This window comes from Ictalurus furcatus, chromosome 28 (genome assembly GCF_023375685.1).
Source record: "Ictalurus furcatus strain D&B chromosome 28, Billie_1.0, whole genome shotgun sequence".
NCBI lineage: Eukaryota > Metazoa > Chordata > Actinopteri > Siluriformes > Ictaluridae > Ictalurus > Ictalurus furcatus.
In genome coordinates, this window is record NC_071282.1 from 4409106 (window position 1) to 4425985 (window position 16880).

The following is a 16880-nucleotide window of genomic DNA, read 5'->3' on the forward strand; positions in this document are numbered from 1 at the left end:
CCAAACAGAAGAACCTTTTCATCTACATTTTCTAATTTTGGGTTGGTGATTTGTTTGAATGCTTCAAGCTTGTCATTCTTTCAGTTGCCTGCTTGATTGCTTCTTAATTATTATTTAAGAGTGAACTTTAAATATTCTCCTGCTTCATAAAAACTAGTATATGTAGAGAATGTGAGCAGTGCTACTGTAGCTCCGCCCTCAGTCTGTGGAAAAGGAAGGCAGATAAAATGATGTCACTATACAAGTGCTGCACGGATTTGCTACTGTATGAGATGTACTGTTTTTTTAGTGATATTTTCACTTGAATGGCCCTACAGACCAAGTTTTACTGGATGTATTAAATGGTTTTCATGTCAAATTCCAAAGTTTACACCTGATAAGGAATGGGTTTTTAATATTGATATTGGCGTTTTGTTGCCGTATGCGGACTTCCTTTTTTGTATGGGTTTTTCCTGTGCAGCTAGTTTCTGGCATCTATTTGTGTAAAACTGGTGCACTTCACACCATTTGAACCCAACATCACCCCCTTTTATGAAGCTGAAATAGTTCATAATAATCAAAATGTATGCAATAATGTCTTATACAGAATAATGTAATAATGTCCTACAGACAGGACAGTTATGTAAAATCACAAGAATAATTTAAAAGTTTGAACTTATTGTGTTTTAAACAGTAGGGAAAATAAACAACTCTTTCCTTAAGCTTGCGTTGACCTGTCCTCGTCACCATGGTTCAGAATAAACTGATGTTTATGATTAGTTTTCTTTGCCCAGATTTCAAGCAAGTAGTTATATGTATAAGAGGTTACAGGCAGGGGTTGGCAATCAGTCCGATAGCAGTGCTTGATTAATTCAAATCTTGCACCACTTGAAGCTCATGTTCAAATACCATCCAAAAAAAAAAAAAATGAGACTCTGCAGGAGATCTGGGAAGGCCAGCGGGCGGGGAGGGGTTTACGGAGGGAAAAAAAAAAGTGACATGACAAAGTCAAAGCGCTCATGACCTTCAAGTAAGTGATAAGAGTGGAAGAGATGGCGGGCGGTACAATTTAAAAGATGAATCCTTGAAATGCTCCACTGGAGAGGGTAATAAGCAAGGCAAACCTCGCCCTTTTTTCCCCATGATCACAGCAATCATGACGGGACGAGAGAAACTGAGAGGCTTACGAACGAAAAATGTACTGATTCAAGGATGGGTGCTACAGAGTGGAGTGACTGAACGGAGAGCTGCCTGATGGTCTTCAAGGTGCTGTGTGTCAGCAATAAAGCTTTCAGAAGGAATCGTCTTGAATTTACAGATATTATAGCACAGAACTCTCAAATATGTCTAAGAAGCTTCACTAGCTATTACTACATAGATTTAGATACATAATATCTATATTTCAATAAGAATGAAGGTCCATTTCCAAAAATACACAAGTCTGTATCTAGCTGGAAATACTGACACAATTAGGCCAGTCCTGTGTGTGTTATGTTACGTTAGTATCACTTCAAACAACAAGGAAAATTGTAAGACTTCCATTTATAAAGGTTTATTCAAATACTGTTTTCTTCAAGTTGATGTAATGCTCGTGTTATGACACTTTCAAGGCTGGTTTAGATGATCACTCTCAGGTGATTTTTACTTGATTCGTGTCATACTTATGAAAAGTCATAACACCACAGTGATAGTTATGGGCATTTTGTCTGACCCTAGAGTAGCTCAGGTTTGGTTCCTTCCAACATTACGTAACTCTTGGACGAACCAAAAGTGTACTAAGTTACAAAGTCAGCTGTCGTAGATTTGATGTAGATTTGGTCCAAAATGATTCATATCCAAAGTCTAAGCAAGATAATGCCTGTGGTCATATCAGAAAATTGCTTCCACCTTGTCTGTTATTTGTGTTCAATTTTCTATGATGTGATAAATGATAGATGTCAAAGCAAGTCAATTATGATACTGATATAGACTTAGCAATAACATATAATGATGCAGCCCATAACCTTTTATGAGAAATTATGATCACGTCAAGTAAAACTTCACCAGCATTCATGACACTTGTCACAAATCTCATGACAGCCATTATAAACCATCCTATAAAACATATGCTAGCTGGAGCACATAGCAAAAATTCGCCCACGACAAGCTGTGATGACTTTATAGAAGTTATCATGACAGCTACTGGTGTGATATTATAAAAGCATATCATATCTGCCGAGACTTTTGATGTGGAGCCCAAGAAAGGCGTTATTACTGAAACATCAGCTATTAAAACGTAATCTATAAATAATCAAATCAAATTAAACATAGCAACACGTGAATGTATTAAGTTTGGTTTTTGAACAATGTAATTTAAAATGTACTGCATATACCATTCTACCACAGCATCATTGAGTTCCATGGACTTTTGTTTATGTTTTGCTATGTGCCTTTGTTTTGGTTTTGGTCCTGTCACCATCAGTGTCATATCATTGGTCCTATTGTGTTCACCTTTTTTATGTTCGAGCTTGATTAGCGTTCCTACTTTTATCCTGGCGTGTCACTGTCTAGTTGTGAAGTTGATTGTCTTGGGAATTACTGAGAACTCTATTCTGTGTTCTTGTTTCTCTTGGTTTTAACCAGACACACACTTTTAACCAGACATCACACCGAGCACTCATACTTGCATCCTGTCTCATTATCCAGCATGTTACAATCTAATCTAATCAGCAAGTTACACACTAAACCATTAAGCATCTAAAAAAAATACCCAGCAAGTTACAATCTAATAAACTATTTAACATGTTACAATCCAAACTATCCAACAAGTTACAATCTAAACTATCCAGCATGTTACAATCCAAACTATCCAACAAGTTACAATCTAATAAACTATTTAACATGTTACAATCCAAACTATCCAACAAGTTACAATCCAAACTATCCAGCATGGTACAATGTAGTAATCTATCCAGCATGTTACAGTCTGATGATCTTTCAAGCATGTTACAATCTAAATCTAATAAACTGATTAAAAACCCATGAGGAAATTGTTAATACTGTGAGATTTGCTGTAATGACACATGTATTTACAATTATATTTTTAAAGGCATGGGAAAAATTCAGTAAGCTTTCCACCAAGAAACAAGTCTTCAAGACTTCAAGGACTTTGTGCTTTCCGGTTTCGAGTGATAACTTTTTTTGCGGATGTTCCACAACATTAACTGACAAGTAATACTAACAAGTAACTTTAAAAATGTACACTTGTTCTTTATTAACTAAAAACTATTTGTGTTGACAAAATTACGGTGGTATGAGAGGAATAAAACACTTTAAGATGGGCTGTTACAACAAAATAAGCAAGTCTCTTGATTATTTTGCTATAACACTATGTCCTGAAGTGTTTTATTACGCACATATTACTCGCGTAATTTGGATGCAGGTTTGGACAAATGTCGCAGGTTTGGACAAACATTAAGTTATTGGATGTCATTTTGAGCAAAGTTACCTAGTTTTGTTTTTGAGCAATGGGATTTAAAATGTAAAGAACAAAAAATGCATTTATATCTGAACTTCTGTGCTCGGTTCTCAACAGTGTAAATTAATATTAATTGAAATAAATATAAAATCCATTGTGAATTCTCCAAATGGTAGGTAGGTGTGTAAATACATGATGAACGTGACAGAGCTTTTAAAACCACCTTTTTATTTAATATTTAGAGCAAACAGACCATTTTCACACTTTTAAATTGCCTTAATATTGCTACTCAACCTTGATAATTATCAAAAAACGTTTTCTGTAGCTGAGCCTATAAAGTTTTTTGTTGGGAAACACTTTTTAGCATTGATTCTTTAAATAATACATACAATTTGTATAATTTTGCACAAGGCTTTAATGATTAAAACCTATATTTGGCTGTGGAGTGTAAAAAGTCATGCTGCAATTTATAAGGAGGACAAACTTGCAACAGAAAAGCAAACAGCTTGATATATAATTCTCCAGGAATTCCTATGAGACACGTGAATACAGTTTCCATACATTATCCTGTTTGTTGTACCATTTCATGAAAGATTATTATAGTGAATCAAAGCTGATTCAGATTTGCGTTCCAGGATGGTGTGTTTTAGAGGATTAAATTAATCAGAGTTGGGGGTTTTTTGCCCTAATGGCTTTACTGGCAAAAGTCCTGCCATTATTTTTAATCCATCAAAAAAAAAAAAAAATCTAATTCACCTCTGTACTTTAGGTTAATACAGGCGTGTGCGTATCTGCTGCTGCGATACTTCTGTGCTGAATACACCAACCAGTTGGATTTATTCTTGCTATATTCTAAAAGGGTTTGTCCAAGACATTCACTTTTCATCCTTCCATCATTAAAAAAAAAAATTTTAAGTAGCACAATGTCTCAAATTTCTAGGACAACATTTTAAAAACATGATACAATTTGGACACTTAAAAATAATGGTAACTTTAGAGACATTTTGGTTTCTTAAACTGAAATATACAATTTTTAGTCATTTTTGTTGGTGCCTCAGTGAAATCCTCAATGTTAGTATCATGTGAAAGGTGGTTTGTAGTGAAAGATTGATATTTAAGGAAACAAAACTGTTTCTGCTATGCTATGACATCACTCTGAAGAAACTTTTCTCTGACTTTTATAACTAAATGTTACTTAACTTCAATACCCATATGAACATTATGTACCAATTTGTTTTTAGAAGATTCAACTGGTTGACTGTTGTTGTTTTTTTTTGTTTTGTTTTGTTTGTTTTTTAGGATTTTGTCCAAATTTGGGTTAACCTATATCAGATGGTCAGATGTATGGGTGATGTATCTATTACAGTAAAACATACTTTTTTTTTGCCTTAATAATCCAAATAAGGCAAAAATATCTATGCAATTAACTTAAAGGTTGTTGTAGCAGATGCAACGCACTTGTACAACCTTTGCCACATCTGTGGCTTATGAGCATATGTGCTTATGATAAAATCTTTTTTAAGGCAGGCATCAATTGATTTGTTTTGATTGATTTACACATCCATCCGAGGCTTGTCCTTGAACTTTTATTTCCTCATTATACCACTTTACTGATTACGTTTACATTTACGCCATGTGAAGATCAAATAAAACCTTTACGTTTCCATAAAATTGTCTTAATATTTTACAATAGGCAACATAAATAAGTGTTAAATATTAGATATTTGCTAATAGCATGTCAATAGCATTTAAAGTGAGCTTCTGAAAAGGTTTTAGAGGGTTTTTTTTTTCACGTCGTTATACCATCTAAGGCAAGTTTCAGTTTTACTCTTACAGTTTTAGTCTCTTTTAACTCCCGATTCACTACTGCTTTCAAAAATGTTTAGTACATGCATAATCCTAATTTTAGTTTTATTTCCTCTATCTTCATCACACAATTACAATCATTGCAGCTACAATGCAAAAATGTTCTAATATACAACTGGTTCTATAATAACACCTTACACAGTGACTTGTATGCTCTGCGTGAACTGATTTTTATTAAAACAACGGTTGTCACAACAGTGTGTGACAGGAATTGACTTGTTTCGTGGCCATTTCACAACATTAAATGCAACTATAAATGGATAAAAAGTGCAACGTGTAATTCCTGGATTAATTAGAGAAATGTAATTGTCAAATTACTGTGGTATAAGAGGAATAAAACAATTCAGAATGTGCTGGTATGGGAAATGAAATAAACGTCAGGATTCTCGCACACAGATTGTCTCACACCACCCCGTTGTTGCTTATTTTCCTATGAGATAATCCTACTAATCCACTTAACCTTGTTTTTCTACCAATTGAGAAAATCATGTTATTACAATACTCTAGAGAATGTCATCATTTATACAAGCAAAAAAAAACAAAAAAAAAACAACAACAACAACAACAAAAACCCCAACAACAGAAAAATATTGTAAGGGTTCATTTCCATACAAGGCCACATTCATGTGAATATAATTAGCTCAGAAAAACATGTTATAAAAGGCACAGATGGTATGGACTGCAAATCCAAAACCCAATTTTTCCTACAAAATCTCAGTACTCATTCCAGCCAGTCAAGAAAAAAAAAAAGCTGGCCGGAGGCCAGAAGGCCTGTGTGATGAATCCTGCATAAACTGTCTCCTCTTTGAGCACATTACCGTATTCTCTGCCAGAGAAGTTCACAATGCCGTAATTCATTTCTAATCTAATAAGCTTCAACACTAGAAAAGCACAAATCAGATTTGCTTATGGGAGGGCAAGCATGGGAAATTTCATTCCAATGAACTTTTCCTGCCATTTTGACATACACCGGGAGGAGATAATGCAATTTGCTGTGGACATTGGATGAATTATCTCTACTAATACAAATTAAAGGCACCAGGTTGTACATACATTTGTTAATTAAAGGCTATGGAGGTACATAAAGAAGACACATAACATTACAAAGAATTACCGATTCACTGATAAATCACTATTTTAAATCCAAGTAAAGTAGTCGAAAAGATCTCCAGACTACAATATATACCATAGTTATTGGACTCCTCATAGCTTTCACCTTCAAAGCTCTTTAAAACTAATAAATTGGCGCTTTTGCTCTAAGACTTTGCAAAAGGTCTTCTAAGGCTAAAGAGATTTACCAGTCCCTTGGCTCACGTTCTTCTTTTGGCCTTATTGAGAAGTATGCGATGCTTTACAGTTTAGTGCTGAATAAAAAAAAAAGAAAAGGATATTCAATAGTCCATCTCATCTGAGATTAAATGGGACCTAGGATGGACTAGATCTTAATAAAAGGGCAAACATTTAAGTGCTCCTCCAATTACGTAATGCCTTCAATAATGTCAAGGTAATCTGCTTCCCTTCGTATGCCTAAGCAGGGTCACTGTGCTCTTTATATCTCTGTCAATCTCAGAGTTATTGCTGTGCCTTGAAATAATTGAACACTCATGCCACAGGGGAGTGAGGAAAAAAAAAAATGAAAGTATTCCTGCCAGGCTGGTACACCGTACAGCCTAAAAATCATTTTACTACTGCACCCTATACCGTAGTGATCCGGTCATGAGTCACTCAGGATTGTTTAAAGAAATTAGACCCATATTATTCTCTGTTGTGTTTGGTCAGACGATGTTGAGTAATTTTCTATAACAGCAGCTCTGACGGTAGAGACAGTAGTGTTGTTACGCCACGGCGAACACGCGGCCGCGATACTCATCCTGCAGCCTGCAAACATGGCGGACGAGGACTACACTTCCCGGCCACGCCCGCACTCAAGTTCGCCTGAATATTGAGTACCAACACCTGTGCGGCATCATAAGTTATAAAAGGCCTCGAAGTAAACGCTCAGTTCTTGTGACTTAGTTGTGTTACCAAGCCTTTAGCTATCGTCTGGATTCTCCTGGTTCTTGGACTTATCTGCCTGTTATTCGATTACGATTCCCTGCCCTGCCTCGTTTGGATTGTTCGCCTGATCGCCTGACTTCTGCCTGTTTCCCGTGTTTACTCTCCTGTCATTTCTACACACGCTACCCCGCCTGTCCGCGCTTGTCTCCAGCAGGTATCGTGACAAGTGTCTGCAAGGCAAATCACAGTTTACTATCAATCCGCTCATTCTAATGTCATCTTTTCTATAATAACAACTCGGTCACAGCGATTTATTAAAGACAAACGTGTTACATCATCTAAGACATCATCTAAGACAGGCCTGGAAACAAAAAACGCAAAACGTGTTGTTACGTAGCAAATATTTCATTGATATGGCGAAGCTTTTATTATTTTATTTTTTTTTAAAGAGATGATTGGAAGGAGTCTCCAGTGTCAGTGCTGTTTTCCACTACAGGAAAGTCTTCAGGAGAGAGGATTTTGTGCTTTACGGTTTCTGAGCAATGTGACAAGCTAGGTTTTTTGTATTATTAATTCGAAAGAGACACACACACACACACACACACACAAAGAGAGGCTGATGAGGGAATGACTTTTTATAGCTGCTGTAACATAAATGATAAACCAAACTAACGTGCCATTTTATTCATTAAATGTACCTGTTTAAAAGTTAAGCGTACTGTAAATGTATTGTTCTTTAATAAACTGCTCCATTATAAGAGGAGTCAAACACTTCAGGATGTGTTTTTATTGGAAAATAATTGACACACCGTGACCTATTTGTTGATTATTTTCCTTTTATTCCTTACCTTCCATAATGCCTGTATTTTGCTCGGTGGGGAAAGGTTTCCTTAAAACATTCCGGGTTATTCAATGGCTTGAACAGGTATTGGTTTAATCATGCCAGATCTCTAAATAACCCTAATCTAGAAATTATATCTCATAAGGAGGTGTTGTAACTTTGCATCATATAAAAATGCTTCATATACCAAGAAACATCGCACCGGTGGTTTGAATCGGCATCTGAACAGCAAAGTAATCATCATTATCATGATTGGTATGGCATTTTTTGAAAGGCGTGCTGAGAAAGCAGATATTCAGTGCTTCCAATTATATTTATAACACGCCCGGGACAAATGACTGCCTCTGCACACTGTGGAATGAGTTCTGGTGTGTGTGGTTTTGGCCTTGGGTAAAAATAAAGGCATATATTTTTAAGACTTACTGAATAATTTGAAAGGTGAACCAATTTGTTTGATCTCCCCCCCCTCCACACACCCCCCAAATATACTTCTATGTATGGATCCATTGAGAGCTTATCACAGCTGCCAGGTGGGATGTAAAAAAAAAAAAAAAAAAAAAAAAAATCAATAGTCTAAGAAGGATATACCTCTTTTAGAATTTTATTTTACAGGCAGAGATTAGACATGACACTCCTTTCAACAAAACAGGGTTCTTTGTATTTGGATGTCGGGGAACATTTGCACCACCTTCACTCTCAGAACAAACAACATCTGTGAAACATTAGTGATGCTCAGGACTGTCTGGTCAATCATCATGGAGCTTCTGCATTTGTGACTCACCTTCTGCGCTTGTGGATAGTCCCACAAGGATTTCCAATTTCCAAAACAGACTGTACCTAAGTCTCACCCTTGCTTCAGTAGATAATGTCAGCTGCATACTGCAGATAACAATGCAGATGTATATGTATAAAATAGTATAGAAATTACTTTTAAAATAATACATGCTCTACATATATATATATATATATATATATATATATATATATATATATATATATATATATATATATATATATATATAATACAAGCTCATGACCAATAGGGGTGAAAGCCATACAGTTAAATTATTGTTAAATATTACAATATAATACAATGCACTACAAAACAATATAGACTTTTGCTTTCAATGCTTGCCTTAGATTATTCTAATCTTCTCACACATATTTGATTGTCTTTTTATTGTTCATTTTGAAATTATCACTTGTTATTATATTACAATTTGACATCAAAGGAAGAATAGCATCTGTTTCTTCCCTGTTTTTTTTTTTTTTTTTTTTCAGGTTTAAAGGCCCGTGCTTGTGTAGAAAGAAGGTGACCTGGACGCTATTGAGAAAAACCTCCTTAAAAAATTAGGCAACCTCAGAGGCGTGAACTATACCTACGTAAATGGCGCACTTATATAGCGCTGTTACCCAAAGCGTGTGTCTCATTCACCCATACACACACATTCACTCACACACCAATGGTAGCAGAGCTACCATGCAAGGCGCTAACTTGCCATCGGGAGCAACTTGGGGTTCAGTGTCTTGCACAAGGACACTTCGGCATGCGGAGTCACGTGGGCCGGGAATCGAACCTCCAACCCTACGATTAGTGGACAACCCGCTCTACCACCTGAGACACAGCCGCTGATGTAAATCATGTAAGTGATTTGCATCTTGCAATCTGAATAGAGCAGTCTAAAAATCAAACTCTGAATACGCATAACTTGCATATTCATAATGATTTATTGAATTTGGTTCCTCTGAAGGTTTCTTCCTCATGCCAGTTTTTCCTCGCCAATATCACATCTGGATTTCTCATTAGGGATCTAAATCTACATCTGGATTTCAATGTCTACTGTTAAACGTGCTTTACAAATAAAACTGCACTGAAATGAATTACGGCCTCGTAAGGCCGCAACTGACAAGCAAGCCTGCCATCAAACGTTCCAATAAAACAGTACAACAATACACAGAAAATATAACACAGAATGACAGTAACAGTCAGAGGACGTTCCCAAAACCAGTCAAGCACTCACCTGCTAAAAAGAAATCTGTGCTTCCTGCTGCATGACTGATCTATTCTCAGCTCTGCTGTCTTCACAGATGACATCAACTTTATGTCAGTCTCAGACCTGTAAAACGTCCACTAAAAGGTTTTTTACACCATTTTGTGATGTTTGAAGTGAAATTTTGAAGCATAATGCAGTCCATTTCTCCCAGAGAGCTCATCTCCAAGCTCAGTATGATACACATCAGTCAGTCAGTGTATCACCTGCTATATTATTGCTCCTTGAACCATGGATATACGCACGGCCAGGTCCGGCAATTGCTCTCCATGGGAGTGTTTTGAAGCGAGTATCACAGAAGTGCTGGAATTTGGTCACCTCATCTGTGAGGGAACGGATTCGGCATAACAGTGCTTAGGTGTTTAGTGTGACTTATATCATAAAGTATATCATTACAATTACACTGCAATTACACTGATTTCAACCAATTATCCTGTAGTGAAGCCTTTCATGGATTGAATAACAAGTTTAACCATGGTCCTGTTGAATTCTCAATTAGGTCAGAAGGTGCTTTATTTTTTAGACAAATCAAAGGTCTGTATTAATGCTCTCGTTGGAATACTTTAGTGTTTCTATGGTAACTCATTCACAGAGATTGTACAGTACGGTGGACAATCATACGTTAATAATTATTTTGCAAGGAGACTTTTATTTAACATTTAAGATAGAACATTTCAGTTGATGAGGTAAAGTGGTTTGTTTACACTTTGCGGTTTCTCAGTACCATTTATTTTTTTTTATTTTTTATCTTAACTTTAGAAGAGAGTGAAAAATAGAGGCTGGTGAGGTACTGTTTATAGCTGCTATAACAAAAATGAAAACAGGAAGTAAATTGTTTTCTGGATGTTTCGCTACTTTGAATGTATCTATAAATGGATAAAAAGTACTACACGTCATTCTTTAATGAAGAGACCATGTAAGCATGAGCAAAACTGCTTCGGTTTAAGGGGAATGAATCATTTCAGAACAGGCTGTTATTCAAAAATAATATTCAACTTTGGAGGGTAACTGTAACTTCAGTTCATTTTGGGCTGCATCACTCCACCCTGTCACTGATAGCACGCCCTGTCAGGTTTTATTCCTTACTTGTCCACTGGGCTGTCATAATACATATGTCACAGTTAAATACACCAATTTCCTTTCGTCTTAAAAAAGAAACCAAAGAAAAACCTTTTTATGACTTTTTTGATTTTGTAAATGTTACAGGAGCCATGGTCGACCAGAAGAAAAAATGGAACACACTTTAATTACACAATTTTATGAATGAATTAGTTTATTCTTTATCCTTGAGTCATTTCATTAGGGTAAAAGCAGCTGGAAATCTAATGGCACGTCAGCCGTAAAATTCCCTCCAAACCGTCGACTCGTTTTGACACGAGCGTCTTTGTTTAAAAAGAACTTCATTTGTTAACACATTCGCGTTTAGATTTCCTGTTTAGCCTGGCTGGCTCCATGGTTGACCATTTCCACTTCACAGCAGCTTTTAAACTGCACTTTGCTCCGCATGCAGAACGCATTGCGTGATGAGCCACGGCATTAGCGAATTGAAAGCTAATGTCAGTCGCAAGTCACATTTTTCACCGTGCCTCCTCGTGGATGAACATCAGAACCATAACGTCTTCTAAAGTACGAGCTGTGAAGAATAATTAAAAGGCCTGCCATAGAAATCATAGAAATGGCGGAGGTTATCCCTTATCACTGGGAGATCACAAATTCGAATAAAAAAAAAAAATGGCCTGTTTTCCAAGAGAACTGAACAACCCATGCTCTTTGCCAGTTTTATCAGAAAGACACTGGCTTATTGTAGGCGAATGTATACAGAAGAGTAGTAGTGCTCTCCTCCAAGCACTTGCCCATGTCTTATGATGCAGTGGTTGGCGTGATGTATTTTGGATGTAAGAAGGAAAAACTGGCTAATTCATCGGAACGGCCAACTCAAAACATACAAAACAGGAAATAGTGCACTTTGCCCACCTCATAAAGGTGGTATAAAGTAATGAATTCAATCCAAGTTTATTTCTGCTGCTTTCAAATCTCTTTCGCAGCCAATATTGATTGATAACAGAAAGAAAACTCTTATGAAGATGAATAGATATCTTACAATGTGCCATACTTGAAAATCAATATATGCTTTATCGATTAACTACAAATGATACATAATGACGAATGGCCTGAGAACATCTTAATAATTAATCAAGCATCACATGTCCTCTACTTGAAGTGCAGAGTGGATAATTAGTTCATTGCAGTCAGGGTGAAGACAGCATCCAGATGCTGCACTCACTAAACGGTCACAGTGCCAGCTCTCACCTCTCCAAAATCTCCTTGACTAATATAGCATTCGGGCAGTGTTAATGCAGTGCAGCTCTCGAGAGCCACTTGGTCAATGCCTGACTTAAAATCCTGCACAATGACTCAACGATTTCTAAAACACCCGCTGAGACTTTAATTGCGGTTTGTTCTCACTTGAGATTTGTCACAAAAATACGCTGGTGATTGAAGACCATGTATGAAATTTAAACATTTGTACAGACCCTCTTCACGCTATTCACCATCCAGCTGCTAATAACTACCGTATTCATTTAGCGTTTTCTATAGAAAAGGAAGAGAGCTGTTCATTTCCACACTGCAGGAAGAATCTTCTATTGCTACCTGTTATTTATAAACCCATTCTCTATGAACTGCTTAAATATATCAGCTCCTTGTTACATTGGAAATTCAATACCTATAATACCAGAACAATTGATCAATAGACTTTAGAGGACCTTGAAACTGAAAGCTCTAGTTATACTAGTCTATTTGAATTAGGCTATGAACCTAGAGGTATTCGATTGCACATAATGTTTTACTGGTTTTCTGCTGGTGTTTTTTTTTTTTTTTTTTTTTTGGTCTCATATTTTTCTGACGTTGGACAGCTAAAATAGGGGCTTGAATGAAATAGGTATATAAATAAATAACTAAATAAATAATGCTATAATGCTCAACAGCCATTTTCATCGATTCCTTTCAGATACTTTCTACAACCCTGGCAAAAATTATGGAATCACTACACTTAGAGGTTGCCCACCCATCTTTTTTTTACATTGTAGCAAATAAACAAATTACAGATATGACATAAAACACTTTTTGTTTAATAGCTGACCATTCTGGCTTTGTGAAACATCCCTCCAACAAGTTAAATGAAATTATTTTTAATGAATGGCATATTTTTTTCTAGATCACGTAGAGGAAAAAATGATGGAATCACTCAACGTTGAGGAAGAAAAAAAATCACAATTAGTACTTTATTATTTGAGGCATGGACTTTACTAATGAAAAGCAATATTCTCCATCAAGCTGGTTCCAACTTTCTCGAGTGGTGATTGACAGATCAACTTTACAGGTCCAATTGTCATGGAGCAATTTTTTTCAATTCCACTATAAATTTTCAGTGGGATCGAGATCTGGACTGTTTTCTGGCCAGGTCATTGAGGTGATCTGCCTTTACCGAATAAAAGCTTTAACACTCTTGTGGCAAGATGCATTGTCATCCTGAACAATGACTTCATCGTCACCAAACCTATTTTCTATCGATGGAATGGGAAAAGTTCTCCACTTGGAGCGGTTTGTCACTACGTAACTGAACGTCAGTAAAAGAAGACGGCGGTGTTGTAATTTTATATCTTCAGAGAACGGAGGCGAGACCAGTGGATTACTTTTTTTGAGGAGCTTACTCAACACTGCCATTGACTGTTGAGGTCTCGCCCGGTCCTTTACCTGACATGCAACCCCATGTCATAAATGAGTCGGGAATTTTTTATTATTTTCTTCAGGCAGTCATCTTTATATGTTTCATTAGAACGGCACCAGACAAAATTTCCAGCATCGTCTGCTTGACCAATGCAGATTCGTGATTCATCACTGAATATCACTTTTATCCGATCATCCACACTCCATGATTGTTCTCTCTTTAGCCCACTGTAAACTTGTTTTCTTCTGTTTAGGTGTTTGCGTTTGGCTTTTCTATACATAAATCGCATTTCATTCAGCCGATTTCTTACAGTTCGGTCACAAACACTGACTCCTGTTTCCGTCTATTTGTTTTTCATTTGTTTTGTTGTGCATGTTCTATTTTCAAGGCATATCTCTTTGAGTTTTTTTATCCTGAAGCTTTGACATCTTCCTTGGTCTACTCGTATGTTTACCTTTTATAACCTTTCCATTTTAATTATACTTTATACAAATTTTAGACACAGCTGACTGGGAACAACCAACATCTTTTGCCACGCTCCAAATGCACACCGTCAGATTTCCTTCTTGAAGGAGTTTTATATCCTTTCCATTGTTTCAACTGACAACTCTCTTCTTGGTGCCATGTTTCCTTTCAATTAAGTCCAACAGCTCGTTAAGGTCTGTAAGCACTCTCTTTTAACTGCAGGCTATTTTGCATTTTTAGTATTTTTAGTGCTGGTGTTTGTTTTAGAAATGCAAATTACAAGGTGATTCCATCATTTTTTCCTCTGCTTGATTTGGGAAAATATGCTATTAATTAAAATAATTAAACTGAATTTGTTTGAAGGATGCTTCATAGAGTTGGGGTACTCGTTATGAACGGACCGTTTTCATTATTGGCGATAACTGTGTGAAGATGGCACAGGAGAGCGTGGTATACTACATTTGCTGTTTAAAAGCGCTTCCCAGATTACCGTGAATGATTTTTTGAAGTTGGGTTTCTGATGACATGAAATAAAACTATTAAATGGCAATAGCAACCTGTAATAGTGGTATTTTGTGTTACATTTATGTTGCCATTGGTTTGTGAAGGTTAAAAGATTAATTTACCAGCTCAGTGATGAGTTTACGATTGCAATTTCAAATCTTTATTCAAAGTCTGGACTCGACTCGGACTCAGCCATTAAGGATTCGGATTTGGACTCGGACACCGTTGGTTAAGGTCTTGGTCTCGACTCGAACTCGACAAAGGTGGACTCGGACCCAACGCTAATGTTTCATGAAGCCAGAATGTTCAGCTATTAAACAAAAATTGTTTTGTGTCATATCTGTGATTTGTTTATTTGCTACGAAGTAAAAAAAAATCCAGGTGAACATCCTCTAAGTGTGGTGCTTCCAATATTCCAAAACTCTTCAATATTTCACATCTGTTTATTCAGTCATTCATCTTTAGTGTGCATTTTATACTGGTTAGGGTCACAGTGGATCAGGAGACTAGCCCCGGGAATATGAGGCTGGGAATCTATAACAGTTCACCACGCACACACATTCACACACTCATTCACACCTCTGGGCAATTTACAGTAGTCTGTATAGAGTTGAGAGGAAAATGGAAAACCCACGCAGACGGTATCCAGAGTTCAGGAGATGAGCTGGATCCTAGAGCTGGAAGGACCCTGGAGCTGGCAATGCTACCCACTGCACCTCTGTGTCACTCTGCATCTATTTCATTACTGCTAATCATAGTAATCCTGCTTGCTTGCGGGAAATACACCTCATATTTTCCGTGGTCCCGGACTATCTCAGTCCTGCACATTTAAAACGCCTACTCTAACACACCTGAGCACTAGATCCATAACCATACAAAATATCATATCGATAAGACACAAAACTCTCGATTTGATCCATTGACATATCGAGCAATACACTGAACAGTCTAAATAATTAAGTAAGCTATTTGTCATAAAATACCACTTATCTTATGTGAGGTGTAACAAAAATTTCAACCTAATTAAGCTCTCCTCTCTAAAAAGTATCTTCATCTCAAATTATAACGTGCCACAGGAGAAAAAAAAGAAACTGCTCCTAATCATGCTGCTTTTTATGATCAAATATTCCAGCGTATGAAATACAGGTATATTAGCTTGGGTAAATGGCCTCGGTAAGCAAGAACTGAAAAATTCCCACAGTTCCTTTAGATCTGGTGTATGGGAGAATGTTGGCTTCCTGGTAAGTTACACAAATTGACAGAAAGAGAGCTACATGACTGACAGCAGAGCTAGCTAAGAGCCAAATGGATAAAGCCTCATGCTTCAGATACACCCCACCTTTCCTGCTGAAAAAACAAACAAACAATAGAAATCATCGTTCTAATGGTTTCCACTACAAATACCATTAGAAACCATCAGCTAACTATTAAAAGCATTACCATTACCAATATTGGTCCATAATGGTATCCACTAGACAAAACATGCCAGCAATAGAAGGCAAAAAATTACCAGTAGAGACCCACAGGGACCAGTTTCCATTAAAAGCTATACAATTCCAATTATAACCAGTAAAACCATTAGAAATTCTATGAGGGTTTCTATTGTTGTTGTTTTTCAGCAAGGGTGTGAATCACGTCAGGGAAAGCTGACCATGTGTAATTCTGTTACATTCTCATTCACAGCTTTTATTTTGATCCATGTCATTTCAACTATTGCACTTTCATAATAGAATGTTTTAATCTTTTGAACATGGAAACCTAAGGCACGTGTACAGGCAATTAATTTTTACTGTATCAAAAACACCTCCACATCACATCTGAAGTTTAAGGACGAGAGTTAGGAACCTGCAGTCTAGAGGAATGCTCAAATCATCTGCTACTCAAAAAACGTAAAACTAGTTGTATTCATACTTACTGCTGAATTGCATGTGGTCTGCTTGTGCGACATTTGACCTGGCAACTTTCAATAAGAAAGTTGCATTCTGTAAA